General features: G+C 45.3%; 1 long non-coding RNA gene across 8 annotated transcripts in view; it reads right to left on the bottom strand.

The window, feature by feature from the left end:
• Positions 1-26,635, bottom strand: part of LOC309333600 — a 128,250-nt gene that overhangs the window by 4,040 nt on the left and 97,575 nt on the right. For 4 of the 8 annotated variants that reach the window (XR_014152564.1, XR_014152565.1, XR_014152568.1 and 1 more), the window contains exons 3-4: positions 3,102-3,256; positions 296-446 (exon numbers count right to left, since the gene is read on the bottom strand). This is a non-coding gene — a long non-coding RNA (uncharacterized lncRNA). Of the gene's footprint in view, positions 1-295; positions 1,633-3,101; positions 3,257-26,635 lie in introns of all 8 variants that reach the window. The other 4 variants (XR_014152566.1, XR_014152567.1, XR_014152569.1 and 1 more) reach the window with 4 other exon arrangements.

Below are 26,635 nucleotides of genomic sequence, written 5' to 3'. Positions count from 1 at the left end.
GCAACAGCTGTGGCACACTTCTTGGAAACCAAATTTGCCACCTCCTTGGCAATCCCCCAGTTCTGCTTCTGCAGTGGCCACTTGGTGAATACTTGGTCTCTTCCCACACCTAGGGAGGAAATGGCAGAGGCTGCCCTCTGGGGGGCTCTGCACCTACCAGGTGTGACTTATTGTGGGCCCCTTCCCCCCCATAACGGCCTTTGATTCCCACTTTAACCGCTAGGTAAGGTTGATCTGATGCTTGCCCTTGTTCCTGATATAGACCTTTATTCCTCCCTTGTACTTCTTCACTCACCCCTTCCTCCTTGGTGGGGAGGGGCAGCCATTTTGTGGTTTGCCTCAGGTGCCAAAGTGTCTTGGGCCGGCCCTGCCAGGAAAGGAGATTGCTCTTGTGCTCAGGTCCTACTTGCAGTTTGCAACTCCCCTATGAGGAAAAAGTGCAGCAACTGTTGACAGAAAAGGCCAGGAAGAGATGACATGATAGAAGTCCATGTAGTTATGCAATACATAGAGAAAGTGGATAAAAGTTTTCTTTCCATAACACTAGAACTCATGGATATCCAATGAAGCTGAATGCTGGTGGACAGATACAAAGACTTCTCCACACAGTGCATTCCCTACTGCAGGCAGGCAGGTGGAAGAACGCTCCTATTTAGAAGAGGCATTCATTCATGAGAGGGGAGCACCCTTTCTTATATCAGCAGATGGAAACTTGTGGGCCTGAAGATGTTGTTTGACTCCAACTCCCATCAGCCCCAGCCAGGACAGCCAATTATAGGGGGATGATGGGAGTTATAGTTCAGTAATTTCTGGAGGGCCACAGGTTCCACACACATGGTCTAAAACTAAACTTTCACATTCCAAATCCTAATTTGGATCTCAAGCAGAACATCTGGTAGAGGAGGCAAATTACAGAATCTTTATTTGTTTCAGCTTGAAAGAAATGGTTCATTTTCTTTTCTTTCTCTTTAAAGCAAATCTTCCACCGCCCCCAACAAAAGAAAACTTCCATAATCTTGAATCCCATCAGTTGAAGATGTGGGATGTCGGGCTTGTGTGTTGTCAGGAGTGTTTCAACAACGCTCCACAGGGGTAATGCAAAATATGAGCAGAGCAAAATATGTAAAACACTGTGCACATTAAAAGTTTCTGCATGCATCTTGAATTAAAAATCTGAGGGAAACAAGGCCGTGAGATGCACAGACATTTATTAAGAGGTGTGTGTGTGGCGGGGGGGGGGGGGAGAGAGATAAAGGACTTTACATTAAGAAAATTTGCCTTGTCTTCCTTGGATCTCATTGCGCCTTCCTCCGATATTAGTATTATAATAGAATAACAACATATCCCGGAGGTGCTGTTCATTTTAGTTAAGTAATGTTTGCAAAGGGCTTTGATTTCTTTGAGAAACAGGTGCCACTGAAATGCTAAGTCTTGTTGCTTTAATAAGCTCCTGGCTTCAAAGATCCTTTAGCAGGGAGCTGAATTATTAGCACTATTTTCCCAAGCATGTCATAGATTTAATAAGGACAAAATGGAGATCTGGTGATAAGTGGTGTGTGTGGCCATGGGCTTCTGTGCCTTTTCTTAGGCCCATCATCATCATCATCATCATCTATATTCCACCTTCAACTCCTTAGAAGAAAGTTGACATAGAAATATAATTAATGATAACTCTATATAGTTTCCTGCCCTGCCCTGCAAACTCTGTGAGGTTAGCTGAGGAGCAGTGAATGGTCCAAGGTCACCCAGTGAGCTTCATGACTGAGTTATGAACCCTGGTCTCTCAGGTACTAGTCCAGAAATCTAACTAATATACCACACTGTCTCTCTTAACCTGCACCTCAAGTACAGCATCCCACATGATGATGCAACCTAGTAAGGCTCATGCTCTAGATGAGGGGTGTGGCCACACTACACTTTGGTTCTGCATCTCCAGGGCAACTGGTAATCTCAGCTCAGTGTTATTCCTAGCTGGGAGGTGAGTTGTAAGCTCACCAAATACTTCCAGATTCCATCTCCAGCGTCTCTGTAGGGCTAGGATTTCTTGTCTGAAATCCTGGAGAGCTACTGCCAGCCAGTGCAGGCAATACTGAGCTAGGCAGGCCAACAATCTCACTCAGTGTAAGGCAGAATCCAATGAATTTATTAACTGGCCATCCCAGTGCTGCTGACACTGGATCCAGCTAAGAAGGCCTCCTTCCTCTAATGTAATTAAGGAATGGCTGTAGCTCAGTGATAGAGCTTCTACTTTGCAGGCAAAAAGTCCCTAGATGAATTCCTGGCATCCTCCAGGCATGGCTGAGAAAGATCCTTCTCTGAAACCCCAGAGAGCTTCTGCCAGTCAGTGTTGACAATACTGAGCTAGATGGACTAATGGCCTGACTCAGTATAAGGCAGCTTCCTATGTTCTTCAGGAGCATCTATAGTTCCATGGTTGACCATCTGCTTTGCACACAGAAGGTCCCAGGTTTAATCCCTAGCATCTCCAAAAAGGGCTGGCTACATCCTTGCCTAAAACCCTTGAGAGTTTCAGTGTTGACAACACTGAGCTAGATGGATCACTTGTCTTGGTATAAGGCAGCTGCCTGTCAGTGTTGCTAATACTGGGCTAAGCTTTGGATTCCTTTGGGTGGGTAGACCACATTTTCAGAACACCAGCTGTGAGCCAGTTTCCCTTGCAACATCACCTCCCGTTGACTCCTTGCAAGAAAACAATTCTCTTTATGTCAGCTGGAAGGTAAAATGTTGCTTTGATGATGTTTGTGGGGTTTTAAGGACCAGCAGTAAAAATACTGTAAAGAGGCAAGCCCAGTAGATGCTACAACCGTCCATCCATTTAAAACTTCATTTTGGAGGTTTTGTGGTACAGTTTATATGTGCTGCAATAAAAGACCAAAAAGCTTATATTCTGAGCCCTCCAGAACTTTGCCATCCAGTGATATCTGCCCTTTGGACCAAGTTTGCAAAATATCAGAAAGGGGTGGGGGGGGGTGAGCTTGTTCCCAGAGTCTGTTTTTTAACCATCAAAGTAATGGGAGCCTTGTTTCTAGTGTTACACCGTTTTGTTATTTGAAAGGCAGGAAAACTTTTTTCATCCTCACCAGTGCTGCACAAAATGGGACATCCATCGATCTGTGGACATTTCTTTTCAAGCAGAGAAATATCAAAAGAGAGAAAGAAATATTCCCATTGTCGATCTGATTTAGCCAACAAAAATCAGATTGTTTCCCCTCCAATCTTCAAAAGAAACCCATTTCTAAACAAGAAGAATAAGAAAAAAGAAGAACATAGGAGGCAGAGAAATACGAGAAGTTTGTAATTATAGGACGTCACTATTTTCATTGGAGAAATGCTGGGGGGGGGGTATGGAATAGGATGTCCCTATTTTCACTGGAGAAATGCTGGAGCGTATGAAATAAGATATAGATAGATAGATAGATTCTTTATTGTCATTACACAAGTGCAACATTGCACAAGTGCAACGAAATTGGATGCCATCCCTTAAAAACAACAAAAGCAAAACAACAACAACCAAACAAACCACATTCCAGCCACACCCACACCCACACCCATCAAACTCCCAGGTCACACTATCGAGTTACTGCATTTAAGAAGGCCACAGCTCTTGGATAGAAACTATTTTTCAGTCTATTTGTCCTTGACTTGATGTTTCTGTATCTCCTGCCAGAAGGCAGTAGTACAAACAGACTGTGTCCCGGGTGAGATGCATCCTGCAGGATATTGTTTGCTTTCCTAAGACAACGGGAACCGTACAGTTCTTCCAAAGATGGGAGGGGATGACCAATAATCCTTTGGGCTGTGGTTATGACCTTCTGGAGCACCTTCCTCTTCCTAGCTGTACAGCTGGAGAACCAGGCACAAATACAGTATGTGAGAATGCTCTCTATGGAGCCTCGGTAGAAGGACACCAGCAGTCTCTCACTCAGATTGTTCTTCTTTAAAAGTCTGAGGAAATAAATTCTCTGCTGGGCCTTCTTCACCAGAGCAGTGGTATTTGCGCTCCAAGTCATGCCCTGATCGATAGTCCCAAAACTCCCAAAACTCCCAAAAACCTGAATTCCGCCACCCTCTCCACCCGTTCCCCGTTGATATACAAGGGCTGAATGTCCGCCTTTTTTTCCTGTAATCCACCACCAATTCCTTGGTCTTAGCCGTATTAAGAGCCAGATTGTTCTCTCCACACCAAGCACAAAGCCGCTCCACCTATTTTAATAGGCAAAATGCTGGAGGGTATGGAGTTTCGCAACCTCACAGCCAAGGAGATAAAACACTATACAGTCTTTAGAAGACATCTGAAGGCAACCATGTATAGGGAAGTTTTTAAATGTTTTATTATATTTTTTAAGTTGTTAGAAGCAACCCAGTCAGATGGACACGGTATAAATAGTAAAATTATTATTATTATTATTATTATTATTATTATTATTATTATTATAGGAGGAGGGCTGCAGCAATGGACCTGATCATTGCCTTGGGGGTCAGGGCTTCAAACTCACTGCCAACTCTTTCACTCCTGCTCCTCACTGCCAACTGCTGATCAGTTGCAGCTGGTCCCTAGAAGCCAGCAGTGAGTGATGTCACATAGGCTGGGCTGGGTGAGTCATGGTTGCCTTGACAACAGCCTCCCCACTAAAGCTGGACCACTCTGTCTCCTTCAGAATGGGGAGGCAAGACCCTCCAAGTGCCCCTATATTCTAGGGACAGTCCTGGATTTTCAGAAATCATCCTGGTTTCTGATTTAATCCTGAAATGTCCTCTTTTTTTTTGCTTAGGACATCCCTATTATCAGGGAAACGTTGGAGGGTATGGAATAGGATATCCCTCTTTCAATTGGAGAAATGTTGGAGGGTTTGTAACTGAAATGATTGCATGTGATGGGGTTTCTGATTTACCAAAGCCCTGAACAAACATTGTGGCTGAGTCTGGATGTCATTTTTGATCTGCTGTTAATTTTGCCTTTTCAAGGACATCCTTTTAAATTTATGAAAGGGAGGAGGAACACGGACATCCCAACACTGTCAATCCACTTTCCAACGAATAGCGTCACAATTCATTACTTGCAGAGACAAATGCTCACATCATGAGTTGAAGGCAGGGCGGGTAGGACAGGAGATATCCTAGAGATGTGGGGAAAATTGTTTGCTATTATGCAAAGCGACTTACAAATGAACAGACTACCTCAGAAGGTGCTGGACTTTCTTTCAATGAAGGTTTTTAAACATAGGTTGGTTGGATGACTACTGCCAGGGACTCTTTCGCTGTGATTCCTACGTTGCCGGGGGGTAGACTAGATGACCCTTGGGTCCATTCCAACCTGATGATTCTATGAAACCACATAAATTGAAACCAGCATAAAAAAGACAATCCTGTTTTTTAAAGGCAGGATGAAAACATCTGAGTCAGTCATAGAGGCCACAGATAATTTAAAAGCCAAAAGTCTTTTGCGTGGCACCAAAAGCTATCCCATGATGGTGCCAGCTGAGCCTCCCTGGACAGCATTCTGCAGGTGGGGAGCCACCAGTAAAAAACAAAAACAAAACTCTTCTCATGTCACCACCCTCTGGAATTCCCATGGGGCTCAGATGTTCATCCCACTTCTGGAACAAAAGCAGGTCTCTCCTTTGAAATTCAAAATTCCCTAGAGATGGAAGAATCTGCCAATATGGCCACTCCCTTTCAGTGGCATAGCAGGGGGGCAGGGGGCTGTGTCCCTGGGTGCAAAATTCTGAGGAAGCACCCAGGCACCCCCATGCAGGTGGTGGCTTCCGTGGGGATCCCTCCCCCATCCCGGCATAGGTGGCAGAACAGCCTGTCGGGGGACTGTCAGCGCCACCCCCAGGCATGTCCTGGATGGCCCCATCCCTGGCTCCCCGTCCTTCCCTGCTTGCCTTCCTTCTGCTGGGGGTGCTTCTGGGCTGCAGAGTCTGGCCTGGCCTCACTGCCATGTCCTTGACAGAGGCCAGCAACCTTTGCCTTATTTTCCTGGTCTTGAAGTAATTTCCTTACATTTCATAGAGAAAGAATAATAGAATCATAGAGTTTTTAGAGTTGGAAGGGACCCTGAGGAGCATCTAGTCCAACCCCCTGTGATGCAGAAATATGCAGCTGTCCCATACAGGGTTACATACACTTCAGGTTACATACGCTTCAGGTTACAGACTCTGTTAACCCAGAAATAGTGCTTCAGGTTAAGAACTTGGCTTCAGGATGAGAACAGAAATCGTGCTCCGGCGGCGCGGTGGCAGTGGGAGGCCCCATTAGCTAAAGTGGTGCTTCAGGTTAAGAACGGTTTCAGGTTAAGTACGGACCTCCGGAACGAATTAAGTACTTAACCCAAGGTACCACTGTACTCTTCTGCTTGGCTCCTGCTTGCAGGCTTCCTACTGAGGCACCTGCTCAGCCATTGTGAGAATAGGATGCTGGACTAGATAGGCCATTGGCCTGATTCAGCAGGGTTTTTCTGATATTCTTATCCTTCCCCTCAACCATCACACCCCTAGGGAGCACAGGGAGGCAAACAGATCCACAATTTAAAATGAAAAACAAAGCAAAAGATCAAAACATTCTAAAAACAATGACAGGCTTCAGAGCAATTTCAGTTAAAAATGTGTTTTTTTGCATTAAGTGATCCTAGAATTGCCAAGAACAGCCACCAAATGCTAGATAAGTGCAGATTCTGGAGGATGGCTGTGTTTTGGTGCTTGTATGGTTTCAGATCAGAAATTGAATTTGATTGATTTGCCTTCAGTGCAACTGAATTTCTCCCCCATTCCGGAACTTGCCTGAATTTCCCGATGGAGATCTCCAACTAAAGAATGCCGTAGGAGATTTGTGCATTTGTGTAAGATATGTATGAAGACTGGAAATAATATCGGAAATGATGTATAATGATGCATTCTATTGGAGGAGCAGTTCTTGCAAAAAGTGCTTATTTTAAGCAAAATTATGTACACATGCTGATGTATTCATTTATTTATTTTGCTGCATTTCTATCCCACACCTTTTTCTCCCTCCACAGAGCACAAGAAGGTGTACATGGTTCTTCCCTTCCTCATTTAATCCCCACAACAACCCTGTGAGGTAGGTTAGGCTGAGAGGCAGTGACTGGCCCAAAGTCTCTCCCATGACTTCATGGCCAAACTGGGGATTTGAGCCCTGCTCTTCCAGATCTTAGTCTGACACTTTAGCCCCCACCCCACACTGGCTCACATTACAATGGGTGGCAATAAAATGCATGTGGAGTTGAAAAGAAATTGCAAATGGAGCAAACTTAAGACTGCACAGTGGCAGATTTGTCCATCTTTCCTTCACATTGGCCTTAGCTCACCTCTACAATCTGGTGGGGTGGGGGTTCAGGGCAGGCCCAGCCTGCCCAGGAGGCAAGGTGAAGCAATTGCCTCAGGTTGATGGGCATGGGACCATTGGGAGGGTCTGCATATATTGGCCCACAAGGAGTGCGCCGCTCGCCACTCGTCACTCACCACCTCCCCCTCCTCCCCTCTTTGCCTCCTCCTCTTCCTCAACCATCCCACCTTGCCACGGTGTGTGTGGAATCAGTGGAAAAGTTGTCATCAGAGTGGAGGGTCAACAGCAGGGGACGTCAACATGGGGAGAGGTGGCCCTTTCTATTTTGCCTCAGTGGCAAAGCACTCCAGTGTAGCTGAGAGGGGCTTTTGCTCCAAGTGGGGCTAGAAGATTGCAAAACAGTCAAGGCTGTCACTCTTCAGATACCTGCAAAGGTAAGAAGAGGGAGCAATCATGCAGCCTTGGTAATTGGTGACAAGATTACTCCTCTGAAGTGTAATGCTATGCAAAGTGCTTCCAACGCTCTGAAGTGTAATGTCAGTTGGGTATTATTATTTTGTAAATGCCAGGTATTCTTACTCTTTCTGTGGGTGGGTGGTGGTGGGGCTTTCTGGCTTTCTGGTTATTTCGTTCCAGGGGCAGGGAGCCTATTATTTCAGACCAAGGGCCACATCCCCTTCTGAGCAGCCTTCTGGGGGCCATGTGCTGGCAGTGGGTGGGGTCTAGGGCTGCCACCTTTGTTCTGGCAAAATATAGGGCAGGGCGTGGCAGGATGGTTTGGGGTGATATTTTTTTCATTTCATGCTGAAGTGACTTCAAAGCAATCTATTGCAATCTATTGTACCCTAACAGGATAGCCTCTCTGGAATTTGTCACACACGCACATGCACACACACATGCACGTGAATTTGTAAATCTATCTGTGCTTGGTTACCCCAGAGCTTAAATACATGACCTTTCACATACGCTTTTACACAGATGCATTTGGAGAGGATCCCTAACTTGGCCTAGAGACAGAAAGGGAGGAGCAGAAATACAAGACAATCAGTATACTGTACTGAATACAGGATGTAGCAGTCGACATTGAAATATGCAACCCTAGCACTGGGGCCAGGGGCAAAAATGGGCAGAGCACTGAATACAAATGTTACCTTTGCACATTTGGTTTGTTTTTACACACACTCACCCACCCTTCTCTATGCTCCATCCAGTGAGTCAAACGGCATGATCTGAGTTCAAGGACACATTTACAGCCAGGCAATAACACTCAAGGAAGATGTGGAGCAGGGCTAGTGAGGAGTGTGGCTGGTGGAAAAGGAGACATAACCTAGCGAGGTTACCAAGGGCCACAAAATAAATGAGATTTATTTGGTCTGATCCCTTTTTCTCCTCTTGCAAACTCCTTCCATTGGCTTCCTGGGGCTTCAGAGCCTCTGTGTTTATGCACCCATCCCCTCACTTCTGCCATGGACACCTCTACATCATGAGAACCAGTGTGGTGTAGTTGTTAAGAGTGCTGGGCAAGAACCTGGAAGCCTAGGGATAAAAATCCCCACTTAGCCATGAAGCCCACTGGGTGACCGTGGGCCAGCCACTGCCTCTTAGCTTACCCTACCTCACAGGGTTGTTGTGGGAATTAAACGGGGTGGGGGTGGGAACAATATACAGCATCTCCAGCTCCTTGGAGAAAAAGTGGGATATAAATTCAGCAAAATAAGAAGAAGAAGAAGAAGAAGAAGAAGAAGAAGAAGAAGAAGAAGAAGACAACTTTCTGGTTGAGAGTAAGGGTAGAATAGCCACTATTTATTTGAGAAGAGAGTCACAAGATCCCTGGTTCAAGCTTTAGCTTCCCCCAATAAAAGAATAGGCAGTATTTCCCCCTGAGCTCCCAACTTACAACATGGAGGGATAATCATCACACTCACTGACTTACCTTGAAGGGTTGTTGTGAAACTTACCAAAACAATACCTACAAAGCAACTTATCTATTCATTTATAGAAATATCTATATACAGTGGTACCCCGGGTTACATACGTTTCAGGTTACAGACTCCGCTAACCCAGAAATAGTACCTTGGGTTAAGAACTTTGCTTCAGGATGAGAACAGAAATCGCGCAGCGGTGGTGCGGTGGCAGCAGGAGACCCCGTTAGCTAAAATGGTGCTTCAGGTTAAGAACAGTTTCAGGTTAAGTACGGACCTCCAGAACGAATTAAGTTCTGAACCCGAGGTACCACTGTACCTCTATGTCTGTCTCTCATATACACAGAGAGAGAGAGAGAGGGAGAGAGAGAGGCCTTGGGCTTGCAGGGCGGGGGTTTAACCTTCCTCCCCCTCACAGGGGATTTAAAACACACCTCACTTAATGGATGAATGAACTGACGAGTGAACAAACACAGAAGCGTCACAGAGCAGAAACTCTAGACTTGCCCATCCTGCCGCGATAATGACTACAAATCCCAGGAGCCTTTGGGAGCCGTGACAGTCAGACTAGTGCAAATCCGATATGTAGACAAGTATCTTTTTTTTATGAAAAGAAGGTGGAAGTAGCTTTGGGATTCTGCCAAATAAACACTGCAGGTGGATCAAATGCTTAACAACTTGGCGAGATGAGGATGAAGCTGAAGGGTAGAGGGGGCTGGCAGTGAGGGGTGGGGGAGAGACTCTGCCTAAATCAGATTATGCAAAAGCCTTGCTTGGAGTAGAGGCAAGTGAAGAGGGAAGGAGGATAGGAATTCTTGAGGGGCAGAACGGCAGGGCCAAAAGGACAAGCGGCAAAATGAAATTAAGCAAAAACGAAGTGTTATGCTTGGCATGTCAGTTGCTGGGTGAATGGCGAGGGGGCGGGGCGGGGGGAAGCCATGAGAGCTAAATCTATTAGCTGGCAGAGCAGTCTCCTATGGGAAACTCCCAGGGGGGAAATGCTGGTAACTTGAGACACTGAAAGGGAACCTTGACAAAAATATTAGTGTGCTGTGCAAAACTGCCCGTTGAAATTCTCCTCCACTCTCATTTTTTGGATGGAGGGAAAAAATAGGTGAATGGGGGACACAAACAGTTTCACAGAATTTATCCAGGGAGGAGCACTTTAATTCACATTTAGATGCTATTCAACAGTGGCACTGACTCCCTCGGGGACGCTGTGGGCCCTCCTTCATTGGAGTTTTTTAAGTGGATGTTGGATGGCCACCTGCTGGGGATTCTTTGGCTGCAATCCCTACATAGAATCAATTCTGTGATTCTATGACCTTGGAAAGCGGTGGCCTCCCCTTCACTGGAGGTTTTTAAAGGGAGGTGAGATAGCCATCTGCCAGGGATTCTTTAGCTGTGGTTCATGCTTTGCAGGGGGTTGGACTAGATGACCCTTATAGGTCCCTTCCAACTCTACGGCTCTATGATTCGGATCCCTGGCACTTTGCCAGGAGCCACCCAGAGGAGCCACTCCATCCCAGGAGGCAGTGGATCAGAGGCTGGAAGGTGTAATGGAGGTGAACGGGGTGCTTTGCAGGAGAGGCTGTTCAGAAGCAGGTAAGGACACTTTAGCCTTTGTGCCACTGAGAAGAAAGGACTGACTGACCAGCTGCTGAAAAGGCCTCATTATCAGGCTATCTAGAAGCTTGCACAGGGACAATGGGCTCTATTTTTTATTTTTTTAAAAAATCTTTTTTTAAGAAAAGGGGGTGAGAATAGCAGGGAGAGAGAACAGAAAGGGACAGGCTCCCCTGCCTGAGCAAACTAGGACCTTTCGCCTGCTTCTTGCCAGCTGCAATCTTTACTAGTGGGCCACCTCCTACCCTTCCAAGCCTCTGCCCTGGCCATGAAAGTGTCCCATCTATAGTTAATGATAGCAAATAGGTTGCCGTTCCAAGAAGAAAAAGAAGAAAAAGAAATGGCAATGATTTTTTTTCTTAATGCAACCAACCTCTCTTGCTTGTGCATGGCAGAAAGAAAGAAAAGTGGAGGAGGAAGGGGGAATTGAAGAGCAAAGATCTGCCTGCCTGCGGGTAGGTTAGCCAGAGCTCCAGGTCTTTTTTCTTTTTTCCTCCTTGTGAATAATTTTTATTTCATTCGATAACGTATATAAAAAGCAGAGAGAACAGCTGTAGCAACAGATGAAAATTAAAAGATTGAATACAAAAACCATAAAATTGTAGAATGAGTCCAGTTGCATGGAGAGGGAAAATAACAAAAGCCCAAGTAAAGAATATCAGCATTATTCTGATTATCAAGGATAGTGTTCTGTATCTGCCAGGACTGTGATGAGGGTCATCTTGAAAATGATGGTTTCGCTATACATGTAACGAAGGAGTGCCAAATCATATAATAATAATAAAAAGATGCCTGGAGGTTCTAGTCCCTGTCAAAATCTCAAAGGATGCATAATTTTCTCCATTATAACCACATTCCAGGGTGAGTGGTGCCAAGATTTTGGGCTGTTTTCCATTACCATTCAACTTGCCAGTATTGTTTATAAGACTTTCAGGTCCTACCTGAATTCTCCTGCTAGGGGGCTTGAAAATACAGGTGGGTGAGAGGGCTCTTAACGATTAAAAAAAATATTAAGAGGACTGTGCATGCAGCTTGCAAGCTTCAGCTTGGCTTCAAATTATAGAACAGACCTTTGGGAGGGGACAGGGTTGCCCTCCTCCCCTCTCCCAATCAATGCACTGCCTTTCCCCTGTGATTGAGGGCGCCAGGGCTATGCAACGTCAGCATGCCCCATGGCACGTTGATGTCACTTGTGCATGCCACGGAGCATGCTGACATGTCGTGTGGACGCCCTCTGGCTTGCACATGTGATGTTAGCACGCCCTGCGGCATGTGCACACAGCTGACACAGAACTTTGGGGGGGGGGTCCAGCCCCTTCATTGAAAATATTTGGGGAGCCCTGGCCCCCCATCCCTACTTGCCATGCCTGCTCACAGTTAACCTCCATCTCCAGGGGCCTCCCCCATGACATCACTTGGGGCCCCATGCATGACCACCAGAGATTGTTCCTAGGTCTCAGGTTTGGGCCCTGGAATCGTGGGGTCTGGGATGCTGTTGACCTGGCAACCCTACCTGTGGGTGTTGCGGGGGGTGGGGGTGGGGAGAGAAAGCTTGGATCTGGGCAGTTTGGAAGATGCCCCTCTTGTAAGGCATGGGTAGGCAAACTAAGGCCCGGGGGCCTGATCTGGCCAATCATCTTCTAAATCTGGCCTATGGGCAGTCCGGGAATCAGCGTGTTTTTACATTAGTAGAATGTGTGCTTTTATTTAAAATGCATCTCTGGGTTATTTGTGGGGCATAGGAATTTGTTCATCCCCCCCCCCAAAAAATAATAATCCAGTCCCCCACAAGGTCTGAGGGACAGTGGACTGGCCCCCTGCTGAAAAAGTTTGCTGAGCCCTGTTGTAAGGGGATATTACTTTGAGTAAGGGCAGCCACATGGAGGATTACTGTAAAACAGGGACAGGGTACATCCAGCGTGACCCTCTGGATCTCTCTTTGACACTGTTATTATTCTCCCTAGACCACATTCCCAAGTCCTTCACAGTAATCGACGCTGCTACAGACACAATGTAATCCCATACCCTCCAACATTTCTCTGATGAAAATAGGGACGTCCCATTTCATAATGATAATTTTACTATTTATACCCCACACATCTTACTGGGTTGCCCCAGCCACTCCAGGCAGGCTTCCAGCATATATAAAAACATAATGAAACATTAAACATTTTTTAAAAACCCTATACAGGATTGCCTTCAGACTGCTCAGGAGTTGGATAACTCCATACCCTCCAACATTTCTCCAATGAAAATAGGGACATCCTAAGGAAAAGTGGGACATTCCAGGATCAAATCAGAAACTAGGATGGCTTCTCTAAATCAGGGACATCCCTGGAAAATAGGGACACTTGGACGGTCTGTAATTCTCATTCAGCATTGTAAGGAATTGATCTTTTAATGTGGCAGAACCCACAACTTTGAAACTCCCTGCCTAGTAACATGGGGCAGGTGCCTTCACTCTGAGGAGTCCATGAGCCAATCATTGATGTCTGGAAGTAGAGAGGTCTCACTGGAGATCAGGGAAGGAGATGCAAGTTCTGGGGCCTGCAGCTCTAAATGGGATGGGCCAGGCAGTGGATCCCTCCACTCCTCAAGGCTGTTATCAGAGGACTCTGCCTCTGACGATTCCTGGTATGGGGACTACCACACAAGTCCCTACAATTATCACCACTGTGTGTGAAAACCTTGCGAGAGAGTCCAGTGTTTCTCCTTCCTCTTCCCTCCCATGTTTCCTCCATTGCAATTGTTGGCATATGCAGTAAAAGTAATTAGGAGTCCCAATGCAAATTAGATTTGTTTTCTTTCTTTCTTTTTTAAAAAGCAATGACAACAGCCAATGTCTGTTGCAAGAGATTAATTCCGCGGCTTAATTGAAAGTGCAAGAGCAAAACAGGGTGGGGAGGGGGGAAGGAGGGGAAATGAAATATCTCTGAGTGTGAAGGACCAGCTTCTTCCTAAACTTCATTCATCTTTCTTGATTCCTAAAAGGGTTTCTGCAGCCACAGCTAAGTCAACCAAGACTATATCCTTCAGTTAAAGCAGGTAACCATTTACTGTCAATGTTGCGTCTGGTGACCGTGTTGCTTGATTGCTTATGCCTGCTGTGTTGCTCCTAAGCCTTTTTGTTGAGGGTGTGACTTCTGTGCCGTAAGCGGTTACAATTAATTGAGCAAAGAAGGTGAGGCAAATGGAAACACTAGGAAACCCCAAACTGGGTATTGAGGGGGCAGACAGGAAATACCTGCCCCACCCTCCAATGCACACACCTGGGTTTTCTGAACACCCCCTGCAGCGGCCAGCCTAGTGGGGAACATAAGATTGTGAGAAAAGCCTGGCTGCTGGATCCTGTGGCTTCCAGCAACTAGTATTGCTGCCTCCAACTGTGGCGGCAGAGCAAAGCCACCATGGCTAGTAGACATTAATAGCCCTCTCATCCACAAATTTTTCTAATCCTCTTTTAAAGCTATCTAAGTTGGTAGCTGTCACTGCCTCCTGCAGGAGTGAGTTCCATGCACTGTAAGCTGTACACTCTTTTATCTGTCCTGAATCTTCCAGCATTCACCTTCACAGGATGTTCATGTGTTATGCGGGATGTCCATTAGTGTTAGGGAGAAAAAACTTTCCTCTGTCCACTTTCTCCATGCCGTGCATAATTTTACAAACTTCTTTCATGTCGTAGTTTGCTTGTCTTTTATTCATCCTGGATCTTGCAACAGGGGATGTTCACGAGTTCTAGTCCTATGAGAGAAAGAGAAAAACATATCTCTATCTGTTCTCTCCATAACATGTAAGACCCTTTCCTAAAATGCCTCTGCATGTTTTTAAAGAAGGCCTGAAGTCTCTGTTGCGCAGTGCTTGGGGATAGAATGGGGGGGGGGGGATGGACAAAAAACCACCCTGCAAATCAACCGGAGAGAAACTGACCTCCACCAGCCAGTTGCAATAAATAGCACCTTAAAAGGGTCCACCAGTATTGTTGTGCACACCATATATCATATAAATCAATGATGGGCCTTCAGTCCTCATAAAGGGAACGCTGTCCACTTGTCACTGCCCCACTTCATTACTGAGCTGACGGTACAACAGTTTTCCTGTGTCCTTCTCCAGAACGCTTGCAGTGTCTCCTTGAATCTAGCCGAGAGGATGTCAAAATCCCTTAAGCAGCTCCGTTCCATTTTGCCTCCCTTATAGGAAGCACCTCTGCAGGAGGCTTATTTTTAAACCCTCCAATCTTTTAGACAAACATTTAGGCAGTTGGTGCAGTACATCAAGGGAACAAAAGATGCGGCCGTCTAATGAGTCAGACCACAGGTCCATCTGAGCTCCGTATTGACTACAATGACTGGCCAAGGCTCTCCAGGGTTTCCAGGTGGAGATCTTTTCTAACCCTGCCTGGAGATGCCATTGCATCTGGGATCTTCTGCATGCAAAACAGATCCTCTGCCCCTGAGCTAAGGTCCTTCCCCTCAAAACAAAGTAAGCTTCTAGTCCTCAGTTTTTAAAATAAAGGGTAGAATGATATAGGGAGCTGGCTTATCTCAGGTTGGACAATTGGTCTGTGTTGTTCAGTATTGTCTCCACTGGCTGGCAGTCATTTTCCTGGATTTCAGACAAGGAATCTCCCCCAACTCTACCTGAAGATGCTGGAGTGGGGGGGGGATCAAACCTGGTGCTCTACCTTTGCCCCCAGATCTAGTAGTAATATAGTTTTGAAGGCATTATTAAAATCTTTCCTAAAGGCCAAATAGGGACAGTATGTTACCAGTGACCATAAGTATCTGCCATAAGAGCCTAAGACCCTGATGGATAAATCTAGTCCAGTGCCCTATTCTCACAGTGGCCAACCAGATGCCTCTTCTGGAAAACCCACAAGCAGGACCAGAATACAAGATCATTCTCCTCTTCTGTGGTTTCCAGCAACTTTTATAAGGAAGCATTTCTTCCTCGAGTTGTGGAGACAGAGCACAGTCACTTGCTCAGTCTTCTTTCAGTATTCTGTAGAGTGTCAGACTAGGAACTGGGAGACAAAGATTCAAATCTTCACTTGGCCATGAAGCTCAGTGTGTATGGCCTTGGGGCCAGTCACTGCCTCTCAGCCTAACCTACCTCACAGGGCTGTTGTGGGGGATTAAATGAGGAGGGGAAGAAGAACCAAGACACCACTTTGAGCAAGACATAAATAAAACAAACAAAGAAATATTTTGATAAACAGAAACACTTTATGTAGAATGGGATCCTGAAGAACAAGACACACCTGGTTTCCCCTAAACTAACAAGAACCAGTTTTCATTCCTGCAGCAGCCCAGCTGCTACTGCACCCTCCTCTCTTAATTCCTCCAACCTACCCCCCTCTTTCCTGAGGATGAAGGCAGATGCACTTGCAAGCAGCTAACACATGCAGATTCCCCCGGCTTCCACCTGGGACTGTTCAAAGCCAATTTTTTTTTTTGCAAAAACAATGGATTACCCAGCGTTTCAATCAATATTCTTCTGTGGTAGAACGAAAGAGAGAGAAAGAATGAGGGAGAGCTGGAGGCTTGGAGACAAGAAAAAAATAACATTTGTGTTTGTGTGTGTGCGTGAGCATGTGATGAGAACCAGGAGGGAGCAAGAGAATAAAGATGTAGGGTTGTTGATCACTGAAAAAAATGGGTTTTGTTTTCCTGTTGTTATAACAGTGATGTGTGTTCTCCCGCCAAATTAAGTATTGGGGGACAGGTTCCCCAAGGAACTTGGTGAATTCTGTCCCCTCCATAGGCCCCTCCATTGCCTACAGATGGGTCTCTTGCTTCCCACCTCAAGGAATCCAGCAGAATACTGCCCCACCCCGCTCCACTTGCCATTAATTGGAATGCAACAGAACACACATAAAACTGGAATGAGAGCAAGAGAGAGCCGTATGGCACACAACCCCAGAGCAGTGAGAATTGTGTTCTTTTCCTAGGTGTTTGCTTAACCTTCCCCTCTCTTTTCCCTTTGTGTTCAATCTGAGCACCTCCTTTGGGTGGGCTAATGAAGACTGGAGGATGAGGAAAGGAACCCCTTGAACAACAGGGAGCAGTGGGTACAGGTGTGAGTACAAAAAGGGACCTTTGAGGAGGGTTCATGCATACATCCAGGCCAGCAATGAATCTTACTTTGGCACTGGGTCAACAGGTTAAGAGGCCCAGAAATATTGGGAAGGCGTTCAAATGGAGCAGGACCAACAGGAGGCCTAGGTGGAATTTAGGAATTGGGAGTCATAAAACATCATCAGAAGTCCCCAGCAAGATGTCCTTGCAATAGTTCAGATACATGGGCTCTTCAGAAGGATGCCCCTTGTGCTAAGGTTTTGCCCAGGGTCTCATAATATGTAAGAAAGATCTGCTGGATCAGGTCAGGGGGGACTCATCCAGTCCTTGCAGTGGTCGGCCAGATGCCCCAATGGGAAGCCCACAAGCAGGACCTGAGCATGACAGCAACTCTCACCACTTGTGATTCCCAGCAACTGGTATTTGGTGGTAGACTGCCCCTGGGCATGGAGGTTCTGCTGGACTGGCCCATTATGAAAAGCACCTTCTAACTCTATGGTGCTGAGTGGACACAGCAAAGGAACTGGTGGAGTGGTGGCCACCTGGAACCTCAGATGACTTTCCCTGGCCTTAAGTTCCTATCACAATCAATTCACAGGAGGGAGGAAAAGATCTGCAGAGTTCCAACACACAAGCCCAGATGTTGTGAACTGAAAAGCATTCGTCTTGATTTTTGATCCTCGGTAATGAGGGGACTGGATCAGTGTTTTTGTTTGGGAGGGCTTTCCCCCTCCCAGCCCCATGTTTTCCATTCTCTTCTGCTTCGAATGAAGCTCACGAGGCTGTTTTGCATGCAAGGCTTCTGTCAGCTGCTCTACACTAGGGTCTAAGATCTTAGAAAGAGCTGCCCTTTCATTATTAATATTATTATGATGTCTGATGAGGTGTGTGTGTGCAGTGGCTGTTTGGTGGCTGTAATGGCATGTTTCCAAGAGAAGCGTGTTCCCCAACCCTGGGTGGGGGTGGGGGCCGGCGCGGATCTCAAAGCAGAAGGCACTGTTGTTTTTGCATCTCTCCTTTCTTCCAGTCTCATATATGCACAGCAGGAATATTGGGAAGGACGAGTACATTTGGTTTAGGGCAGATTAATGCCTCTGGGCTGTATCCAGAAAAATATGAACCACCGAAATTAATGAATTAAGTTAGTAACACCCATTATTTTCAGTGGGCCTACTCCGAGAAGTACTAGCATAAAATAAATGATTCCACCCCCCCCCCAGTACACAGTTAAACTATGGAACTCACTTCTTCAGGAAGCCGTGATGGCTATCAACCTAGATGGCTTTAAAAGAAGATTAGACAAATTCAAAGAGGACAAGGCTATTAATGGCTACTGGATGTGATGGCTTTGCTCTGCTTCCACAGATAGACGCAGGAATGCTTCTGAATACCAATTGCTGGAAACCACAGGAGGAGAGAGAGAGCTCTTGTGCTCAGGTCTTGCTTGTGGGTTTTCAACATAAGTTATCTGATCTGTTCTGAATCCTCCAACTTTCAGCTTAATTGGATGTCCATGCGTTCTAGATTAATGAGAGAAGGAGAATTTTTTTCTCTGCCCACTTTCTCCTTGCCATGAATATTTTATAAACTTCTATCATGTCACGTCTTACCTTTTCTCTAAACGAAAAAGGCCCAAGCTGCAAACGTTCCTCATAGGGGCGTTGCTCCATCCACTTGATCATTTGGTTGGCCCTTCCTGGGCCTTTTCAGACTCTACAATTTCCATTTTGAGGTGAGGCAACCAGAACTGTACACAACATCCTAAATGTGGTTGCACCATAGATTTCTCCCCCATCCCAGAGAAATGTTGCATAACGGTTCCCCATTGCAAATTTCTCTGCCAGAAAGAGTGGAGAGTTCTGAGAAGCCCTTTGAGCACAGCTGTTATTTAGAAATCCTTCATTGATGTCACTCATTTAAATTCCTGGTCCCCACATGCTCCCTGGCCAATAGAAACAATGCCACTACCGATTTTATGGATCAAGGAGACTACGAGATGTTTAATTTATTGTGTTCCCTTAAAAAATGAAGATGAAAGTAGGCAAATAACAACAGTTGCTTTCTGCAGGAGCTCTCCAAGGTCCTTAAAGAGGCCCATACTACACTGTTTGGAACCCTACCTACTTTTGGGTCGTTGTGGCTGGAATGTGAAATGGTGTTGACTGAACTTTGTAACTGATGGACATAACTTAGTCATTTTCATTAATTTCATAAGGACATAAGAAGAGTCCTGAGGGATTGGACCATCTAGTCCAGCACCCTCTTCTCACAGTGACCAACCAGATCCCCCAATGGGAAGCCCAAAAGCAGAACCTGAGCACAAGGGCACTCTCCCCTCCAGCTGTGGAGGTAGATCACTGCCATCAAGGCTAATAGCCATTGATAGCCCTGTCCTCCATGAAACTGCCCAATCACATCTGACCGCCATCCAAGCTGGTGACCATTGCTGCCTCCTGTGAAGGCAACCCAAACTGAAATTTGAGAAAAACAAAATAAAAATTTTTTTCTTTCCAGTAGCACCTTAAAGACCAACTGAGTTAGTTCTAGGTATGAGCTTTCGTGTGCATGCACACTTCTTCAGATACACAGAAATGCATCTTCAGATACTTCAGATGCATGCACACGAAAGCTCATACCTAGAACTAACTCAGTTGGTCTTTAAGGTGCTACTGGAAAGAAAATTTTTTTTATTTTGTTTTGACCATGGCAGACCAACACGGCTACCTATCTGTAACTGAAATTTGAGAGGCATACAAAGCAAGGCAGGGTACATCAGAGGCACAAAGCTTGAGTCCTCTCACCCTTGTTCTTGAATCTGCAGTGTGGCATATATGTGGAGTGGGCGGCAAGGAATGGATCGTCACAAGCTCAAAGCATGATGGAACAACCCCTTAATTACTCCATTGTGAAATCAACTCCAATTTGCATTAAGTTCAATGCACAACAGTTAATATTTGTTCAGACTTGCTCCCACAGGAGGCAGTGATGGCTGGCAATCTAGACGGCTTTATTATTACTTATTTATTATATTTGTATACCATCTTTCATCTGAAGAGCTCAGGGTGGTTTACAGCATAAAAATGCAAAACATAAACACAAAATATGTAATAAAAACAAGAACTATAACAATCCTCATTTAAAAGAAGATTAGACAAATTCATGGAGGAGAAGGCTATCAATGGCTATTAGCCCAGATGGTCATGCTCTCCCTTTACAGTTGGAGGCAGAAATGCTTCTGAATACCAGTTTCTGGAAGCCACAGGAGGGGTGAGCACTGTGGCACCCAGGTCCCTTTTTTAGGCTTTCCATTAAAGCATCTGCTTGACCCCTGTGAGGACAGGATGCTGGGCCACAAGGGCCATTGGCCTGCAGCAGACTTTTCTTATGTTCTTACATTTCTTGTATTCTTACACTCACAGACAAACAGTGAGCCCCACAAACGCAGTGCTTATTGCACTGGGCTATTGTGAGGATGGATGCCATCAGGATGTGAAAGAGCATTGCATATGAAAAGCGCTATAGAAATGATTAATAATAATAATAAAAGGCCATTTTCTTTTTGTCTTGGAAGAATAAAATGCCAACAAAAGAGAAGACGCCAAGAAAAGTGTGTGTGTATGTGTGTGTGGTGTGTGTGTTTTTGTTTTTTTTGCAGTGCTCCCAACTTCGAAGAAGTGTAAAGGCGCATTGCAGGGAAAGTAAATGCCAACATTAATCTGTTACCAAGATGCTCAAGTTAAATCAAATGCCAGCCTATCCCTCCTTATTCGCCACCCTGCCCAAGTTTCCCAAACAAAAGTTGATGCTGATACAGACAACATCTTTGCAATCAACCAGTGGACACCTGCCTGTCACTCCAGAATCACTTTGAAATCACCAGCATAAACATAGACTATGTCTCCTCAGGTGTGCAGGTCAAATATGGCCCTCTAGCCATCTTGGGTCTCTCCAAGCCCCACCTGGACATGCCAGTGGGGGTTGAATCTGGGACCTTCTGCATGCCAAGCAAATGTTTTACCACTGAGCTAAGGTCCTTCCTCAATAATTTGTTTAATTCAAAATATGCTGCTTTGGGACTGATGCGCAGACCTTCTGCATGCCAAGCAGACCACTGAGCCTTCCATACCTGTCTCCAGTATTGCACGTTCCCTACTTCATATCCCACCTGTTCCTCCCTGCCACAGCTGTGTCAAATGCTTTGGGTTTCACTGTCTGTCTGGATAACCTTTCCATTTGGCATTAGAATAATTTTCTTTTGAGAGTTGGGTGGGGAGTGGGGGGAAACCTGACCAGTCTATCTGGGAGACAAAGGATGAAATAAAGTAAAACAAATAAAAAGGTCCCGTCCCCCCCCCAGCATTTTTGTGTGTGTTTTAAAGAATATATTAAAAATAAATAAAACCAAGCCAGCAATCTTCCAAGCCTCAGTGCTGAGGTCCCTTGTGAACAATTAAGGAACAGAGAAGCTGTATGAATCCTAGCTAACTCTGAAGATGCAGAGGATCAGGGTGCTATTAGGAGAGTTCTACAGCCGCTTCCAAAAAAACCTCAACGCAATCCCAGATGTTAATGAACGATTCATTTCTCCGCTGGATGTTCAGAAGAGTGTTTGGGTGACGTCCAGGGTTCATAATGAAGACAGAGCCTCTGCATATTTATTTCTCTGTTGGAGTGTATATTTAGTCTCTGCCAAATGACAGAAATTCTCAAGGTGGTTTACAATCTACAAGAAGATAGACAGGAGTCAATATAGAGGGGCAAAGACAGATGCAGGTCCCCACTGCCTCACCCAGATGTTCCAGCTTCTGCTCCACTTCTAAAACAGGATTGTAGCAGAAGAAATGGTTGCTGTAGAGGCTGGATAGTGGTCCTTTGTGGGGCTCCTTCAACCTGTGGAACTGGTACTGTTACAGGTGCCCCATAACAGCTGTACTGCATTTGTAAGAAATCAATCTTTATGCATGGTAGCACCATATTGACACCAGACAGGTGCCTTCAATGTTCTTTTTTTGCCAACAAACAACTAAAAACATTTTTGTTTAGACAAGCCTACCAAGACATGTAGAACACTGATGTATGTTTTAATCTGTGCTTAGTTTATTGCTGATTTTATCTTTTGAATGTTTTATGGAGTGTTTTCCCCACTGATAATCTTATTGTTTTATTCTCTTTGCAAACTGCTCTGAGGTTGTTGGGTCCACTCTTATGTCCCGATGAAGCAAGGTATAAATTTAGTGAGATAAATAAATAGTTCCTGCACTGTGCTTGGGCACCATTTGTTCAAAACACAGCAGCAGCAGCAACAACAACAACAACAACAATGCCTTTGTGTATGTGTGTCTGTCGTATGTTGCCAAAATCTTTCCCTTTCCGCCGGCTGCTGCTTTCTCCAGGGAACCCCAGCAATGTGAGTTGAAACACACTTATGCAGGAGAGAGAATGACTGTTTGCGTGCTCCCAGTTGACAAAACTCTGCCAAGAGGGAAAGGCAGAGAGAGTATTTTATTAGCTGGGTCCAGGAAGTCTGGACAATTACTGCTGGGATCAGTCTGCACCTCCCCCCCCCCATGTTGTTCCATCAGCAGCAGCAAGCGGAGTTACAGAAATCATCCAGGAACGCTGGTTGGGGTATATTCTGCATGACAGCAGCAACTAACATGTACAACAGACACCTCAGCCAACTGCCTCCAAATATATCTCTTTTAAAAGAAAGGATGGTGGGATCAATCCTGATGGGCATCATTTCCACACTCTAGGCCGGAAACTCTTTTAAATGCCCACCAGAGAAGAGTAAGGACAATTAAACTCATCTGTATTTGTCAAAAACTAAACTCCCTTGAAGGAACTTCAAAATTCCACCACCAGGGGAGCAGAACTGGCATGCTCTCTCTTACATTGTTGGATGTAGGGTGCAATCCTGTACTTAAAAGACTCACTGCCTGACGTAAGAACATAAGAATAGCCATCAGGCCAATGCTTGTCTAGACCAGCATCCTGTTCTCACAGTGGCAACCCTGCTGCCTGTGGGAAACCTGCAAACAGGATCTGAGCACAAGAGAAGCTGGTATTTGGAAGAATTGCTGCCTCCAACATGGCAGAGCACAGCCATTGTGGCTAGTAGCCACTGACAGCCCTCTCCTCCATGAATTTGTTCAATCTTCTTTTCAAGCCATCTAGGTTGGTTGACGGGACGCTGGTGGCGCTGTGGTCTAAACCACTGAGCCTCTTGGGCTTGCTGATCAGTAGGTAGGCGGTTTGAATCCCCGCGACGGGGTGAGCTCCCGTTGCTCGGTCCCTGCTCCTGCCAACCTAGCAGTTCAAAAGCACATCAAAGTGCAAGTAGATAAATAGGTACCGTTCCGGCGGGAAGGTGAACGGCATTTCCGTGCACTGCTCTGGTTTGCCAGAAGTGGCTTAGCCATGCTGGCCACATGACCCGGAAGCTGTCTGCAGACAAACGCTGGCTCCCTCGGCCAGTAAAGTGAGATGAGCACTGCAACCCCAGAGTCATCTGCAACTGGACTTAACTGTCAGGGTTACCTTTACTAGGTTGGCTGACATCATGCCTCATGTGGGAACGAGATCCATCATTTATGCAATGTGTGAAGAAGCCCTTTCCAGCTGAAGGGTAGTGAGATGCCAGCATGATAGATATCTCCTCTAATATATTGGTGCATTGGTGGAGCAGCCTCACCATGAGGAAAGATGAAAACGTGGATGGGATGGGGTGACAGGGGGGAAAAGTACACTTACACCAAATCCCATTGTCATGCTTTGCTTTACACCAACTTCAGAACTGGATGTAGGGGGTTTCTTTCCATTGACTTCACAGGTGATGCACAATGGCATTTAGTTTTTGACTGTAATTGTTGGCAGATGTCCAGTCGTATTTAAGACCTGACTATATATTTTTACAGTTGGAGAGTCACCTTACCCCACATATTGTCACTCAGCCACTTTGATCTGCAGAACTGGCACTTTCCCGAGTGCAAAATAGTATTTGTTCAGTGCTTGCAAGGCACCAATCTTTTAGTGTGGCACCCTGGAACTCCTTGCCTATTGACAGGTGCCTTCCCTGTATTCGTTTCAGCACCTGCTAAAAGCTTTTCTGTTTAGGCTAGCCTACCTAGACAGGTACAGTTCACATACCTTTTAACCTATAATTTTAACTTATCATGCATAATTTTAACTGTTGATTTTATTCATTTTGCCTGTGTGTGTGTGTGTGTGTGTCCTTGTTTTTAGCATTGATTTGTAGTGGTACTTTGCATGTACATTTTATATTCTTTGTGAACCCCTTTGAAGTTTTATTTACAGGGATTCATTTTTTTCTTCCAGGGACCTGAAGGTGGAATACATGGTTCTTCCTTTCTCCTCATTTAATCCCTACAACAACCCTGTGAGGTAGGATGCATGCAGAAGGTCCTGGGTTTCAATCCTCAGCATCTCTGCATAGAATGGTTTCACTCTGTGGATCTGCTCCCAGACAAGGTAGACATCACTGGCCCAGATGGAGATATGAGACGACTCCATGGAAAGTAGATCCATACGTTGCAAAGCAATCAAGAGAGATGGTCATAAGCAGGGATAGTGAAGAAATTTTATTTAGGTTGGATTTAGAGCCGATCCTATCAAATTAGCAGTTTCCAAGAGAGTTGAACCCAGACATTCTTAAAATTCACACTTACCCAAATTTTGTGATGTAGCTTTCCAGCTGAAAATACATATATTATGAGGAAATGTGCCCCGAAATGGCTGTATTAGTGAAAATAACATACAAAATGCATTATATTAAGAGAATTTGCTTACAGAAATATGCACGTGGGTCAAAAGTACATACAAAAATGAGTTTATCAAGAGAACCTCACACAAAATGCTGAAGAGTTTCCAGGAAGATTTTTTTAATTGGAAATTGCTCCAGAAATTTGAAGAATGGTGAGCCTGAAAGACATTTGACTCAGTCTGATGCTCTTGACTATCCTAGGAAAACAAGTGATCAATGCACAAATGGATACCAGTGTATACTGCTGTTCACACCTATCTGTAGCATGCAAGCTACTTTGAGCTCTTTGGAGAAAAAGGTGAAATATAAATCCAAAAAACAGATAAACAATAGCATTGGGTAGAATTGGGTGAACAGTTATGTGGGACGGTCCCTGTGTCTAGGGACAGTCCACTGTGTGGTTGGGGCTCAGGTAATATGAAAGACTGTGTCTCTTTGTGAGTCTGTCTGGGTGCTGTGGTCCTCAGGTGGGTACTTCCTCTCAGTCCCATCAACATCAGAGACAGAGAGAGAGAGAGAGAGAGAGAGAGAGAGAGAGTGCGCGCGCCAGAGATGGAGACGGAGACGGAGATGGATGGATGGATGGATGGATGGATGGATGGATGGACAGATGAACAGACAGACAGATACTTCTGTGGCTTCTCCCTTATTGTAGGATCCCCTCCCAAAAGAGGTCAGTCAGACTGGCTCCCTCTTTGCTTTCCTTCTGCTGGCAGGCAAAGACCTTCCTGTTGAGACCAGCCTTTGGAAACTAAGGTGCAGGTGATGCTGATCACTGGGCTACGGTCGGGGCAAAGTGGATTTGAATGGCTGGCTCTAAATATAATAAAAAAAATTCCTTCCAGTAGCACCTTAAAGACCAACTAAGTTCGTTCTTGGTATGAGCTTTCGTGTGCATGCACACTTCTTCAGATACACTGAAACAGAAGTCACCAGACCCTTCTATATAGTGATATATAGACTATATATATAGACTATATAGAAGGGTCTGGTGACTTCTGTTTCAGTGTATCTGAAGAAGTGTGCATGCACACGAAAGCTCATACCAAGAACGAACTTAGTTGGTCTTTAAGGTGCTACTGGAAGGAATTTTTTTATTTTGTTTTGACTATGGCAGACCAACACGGCTACCTACCTGTAACTGGCTCTAAATATGTTTGCATGTATTTTAATTACTGGTCTTAACCACTCAGCTTTTATTACTTAATATTACAGTGGTACCTCGGGTTAAGAACTTAATTCATTCCAGAGGTCCATTCTTAACCTGAAACTGTTCTTAACCTGAGGTACCACTTTAGCTAACGGGGCCTCCTGCTGCCGCGCGATTTCTGTTCTTATCCTGAAGCAAATTTCTTAACCTGAGGTACTATTTCTGGGTTAGCGGAGTCTGTAACCTGAAGCATCTTAGCCTGAAGCGTCTGTAACCCGAGGTACCATTGTACTTCATAATGGTGTTTTTAAATGTTGGAAGCCTACTTGAATCCAAGCTTGGGAACAAAGGATATGAATGATGATGATGATGATGATATCACACACAAATTTCACCTTGAAATTCAAGTTTCAGACTCAAAGTGAAAATTTCACACTCAAAATACTAATGGCAAATGTGTTTCAGCATGTCTGAATCTCAGGTTCCAGCTTGGTCTTAAACCCCATCCTGGAACAGGAAGCCACAATGCTGCCACAACTCTTTCCATGTTTAGGTGGCGCATTTGTTCAACTGCCGTGGGAGCAGAAACCAAGAGCGCTCCCCTTTCCAATTTTCGCTGCTCAATCCTCCCTTTATTGCAGCTTTCATCCTGTCATACCTGCTGATTGTTGACAGAGCAAAAGTAGAAGACCTAAAAAAACAAAACAAAACAAAACAAAATCAATTCCATCAGTTGGCCCTGCTCTCCTCTCTT

The sequence above is a fragment of the Podarcis erhardii genome (genome assembly GCF_964252035.2).
Source record: "Podarcis erhardii genome assembly, chromosome: Z".
Taxonomy (NCBI): Eukaryota; Metazoa; Chordata; class Lepidosauria; order Squamata; family Lacertidae; genus Podarcis; species Podarcis erhardii.
Note: the sequence above shows the minus strand (reverse complement) of the source record. Positions and strands in the feature narration are given on the sequence as shown.